Raw genomic sequence first — 3,587 nt, 5'->3', positions numbered from 1 at the left:
GCTGGACTAGATGGGCCTATGGCCTGATCCAGTGGGGCTGTTCTTATGTTCTTATTCACATGGACACACGTGGGCACATTGTGTCTAGCAGCCTACAGTGAAACTCTTTTCCGGTTGTTTTATCCATAACCTTTTAGAACTTGGATGATTTGATGGCAGGATAAAGTTATAAACAAGGCTGTTTGGGAGGTGAACCCCTCCCCACATAATAAAGCTTTGTTTAAAGGATAACAAAAGTCAACCCTTTATTTGAACTATTTCTTCCACTCTAGTGACAGACGAGAGTGCTATGCTGATGTGTGAAAAGCACTTGATCAACACCCTCTTGCTGACAAATGGAATTCTATTCCCCTTTTCACTCGCAGTAAATAAGACAGATGAGAACTTTAAAGAAAAGAATTCAATTTATTCTTCCTATGCTGTACTCTCCTCCCCACCGTGGAACAGTTTTGTCGATAAAAATCACGGCACTTGGTCATAAATAGTCCTCTGGTTGCCTTCTTGGTTGTAGATCCCGTAAACAGAAAGAAAATTAAAATTAAAAACTACCTTAAATCTGCAGTGCTGTTTAGCTTGCTAACAGTGCTCTGTCAGAATACAGGAAGGGTGCATTCATATTTCTTTACTTAGCGTGTGGTTGGCCTGTGGAACTCCTTGCCACAGGATGTGGTGACGGCATCTGGCCTGGATGCCTTTAAAAGGGGATTGGACACGTTTCTGAAGGAAAAATCCATTACGGGGTACAAGCCATGATGTGTATGCACAACCTCCTGATTTTAGAAATGGGCTATGTCAGAAGGCCAGATGCAAGGGAGGGCACCAGGATGAGGTCTCTTGTTATCTGGTGTGCTCCCTGGGGCATTTGGTGTGCCACTGTGAGATACAGGAAGCTGGACTAGATGGGCCTACGGCCTGATCCAGTGGGGCCGTTCTTATGTTCTTAAGGGTTTAAGTAGAAAGCAAAATTTCCTTGGAGAACAAGAATACATTGCCTCAAGTCTTCTAAAGATCAGCTTATGACACTCTCTTCATATTTGTCGACAGTGACTGTGATTTTAAGTGCTGGACATTCCAGTGGGACATAATTTCAGATAATGCGGACATCTGCATTGAAAATGAACTAGGCTCTGGACCGGTTCAGACAATATGTCCACTGGCCTTGCTCATAAATATAACCAAGGAGCATGGCAAGTATGTCTCCCCCCCCCAACCTTGGAGCCACCTTTAAGTAGTTTTTAATCTTTGCAATTAGATGATGGTAGGATGGTGCATCGGTGGAGGGGACATGCATGTTCATACACTTCTCTGATGTGATTAGAACTGACTAGTTGGCGTCTTGTTCAAACCAGCCCTCTGTCCCACCCAAAAAATATTCTATGTGGCTGCATTCTTGAGGGATGTTCAGAGCACCTTTGGTCTCTAATCGTTGGTAACTCCTTCATGCAATATGCAAAATCACCATGTTTTAAACTCCTTATTCAACTTATTATCCTTAAACACAACGATTCCATCCAATGATTTGGTGAAGCTGCAATATCCTGGTGAGATTGAAAGAGCTACTGTAGACATTCCCAAGGATGTGAATGTGAATTTCTGAGTCATTGCATGAGACAAAAAAATGCCCCCTGCTATACCACAAGTTGCTTTGGAGAGTCCCCTCAGGTTGAAGATGATTTCAAGTATAACTTGTGATGTGGCATTGCTGCAAAGGCTCATGGCTGGCCCAATCATGAAGTGACCTGGTGAGGTTGCATCAGCGGCAGATGGGGGGGGGGTTTGGCAGGATGTGGCAGATGTGGGGTGCTCTTTGCAGATTTGGGGACTCTGAGTCTGCCACTGCCTCTCTCCACCCCTTCATGGCCATAAGATCATCACCCTGATCTGCTTCCCACTCACTTGAGCAGGAAACAGATAATCCGCTTCCTTGTCATGCTCTGTTTTGATGGCAATGATGGCTGTGGTCCACTGGGTGGTCCATAAGACCCTTCTTCCTGGAGACAACTTAGCACTGCAAAAATCCAAGGCTAATTCATGCCATATGTACTGTACGTATTTGCCACAGATGTTATGTCTACCACCAAACCATAACCGTTTCAGATGAGGGTTGTTTGCTCTGTATGTTTCTTGAACCTGATCAGTTATGATCTTGTCTATCTGAAAACACTCTTCCATTCTGATCCTGAACATAACCCAATGAAAGACCAAACTAGGAGAGATCCATACTCCAATCTCTTTAAATGTTTGTAAGAAAGTAGCCACGGGAAGACAATTTGGATTGATTGTGGCAGTAAGCCCAATTGAATTAAATGGAACTTACTCCCAGGTAAGTGTGGCTAGGACTGCAGCCCAAAGTAGTGCCCTGTGATTTTTCTCCATATCATTATTTAAAGTTAACAATGTTTGAAATATCCGCTGCCTAATTAACTGGGGGACCCCCTTTTCATAATATGAATTAAAAATCTTTTGATCAGTCTAACCAATTAATTGACCTAAATGTTACCATTCTAAATGGTTTTACTGCTAATCATACTTATAAAGGCAGTACACACACACACATCATCATCATCATCACCACTCTTCCATCGATGTCAAATAAGGGAATGCCAAGTATGAAGACAAAAATGCTATTAACAAAAAGTCCAGCAAAGTAGAGACTTGAAGATGTTTCTCTCTACATGATACATTCACATTTCTTTCAGTCACAGACTTTAAATATTATGTGTGTGTTCACACACACATATAAATACACATATAAATCAGCTTTAGCATTGCCTTCCAAGGCTGAAAGGGTAACAGGTTTGCTCCAAGTGCAATATCCTTCCCAATCAAAGTGACTGCATTGTATGCTAGAGCCAGAGATCCAACTAAACCAGGGATCCTGCTGTCATTTACATCACACCCTTTGCAGTGAGATCCTTTCAAATATGCGGCAGCTGAGCAAAAGTTTCAGTACCTATCAGGAAAGCCACATCCATATTCCCAACTGCAAAATGACTACATTAAGTATAGGAAGCTGATTCTTTCTCCCTTTCTTCCTTTGGAGGGGTCATCTCTGAAGGGCTTGGCTGTGCCACCAGGTGACTGTAGACCAGGGATTGCCAACCTTTCAACTTTAAGCTCCTGGACCTTTAACAATTGTGAAGGTGAAGGAATTTTAGCAGGTGCAGCTTGTCATACTACACAAGGTCCAGGAGCCCTAAAGTTGAAAAGGCTGTTGACAGCACTTTCTTGGCAGCACCTGCGGAAGGTGCTTTGTATCACCTTAGCACAACTGTTGCTCAGAAACACCAGGGAACAAGGGAGGACAACATGCACGAGGGCCTGAACTCAAAGAGCTGCTTGAGTACGCCCAAGGACTTGGGCATGCCCAAGAGTACCTTTGATTTCTTCATTTTGAAGACTCTACTGGGCATGCCCAAGTCACTGGAAGAGCCAGGAAATAAGACATGAGGAAACATCAGGAGACAGACAAAGGAGATGCGAGATCCCTTTAAGGTGCAGGTGTGCTCTCAACCCCCTGCAGGAAAAAAAACACCAAATCTAAGCAATGTAGTCACTCATCAGTGCTCCTCTTCCCCCCTTGCCTG

The sequence above is a fragment of the Tiliqua scincoides genome, chromosome 7, assembly GCF_035046505.1.
Source record: "Tiliqua scincoides isolate rTilSci1 chromosome 7, rTilSci1.hap2, whole genome shotgun sequence".
Classification (NCBI taxonomy): domain Eukaryota; kingdom Metazoa; phylum Chordata; class Lepidosauria; order Squamata; family Scincidae; genus Tiliqua; species Tiliqua scincoides.
This window is presented reverse-complemented; position numbering follows the sequence as displayed.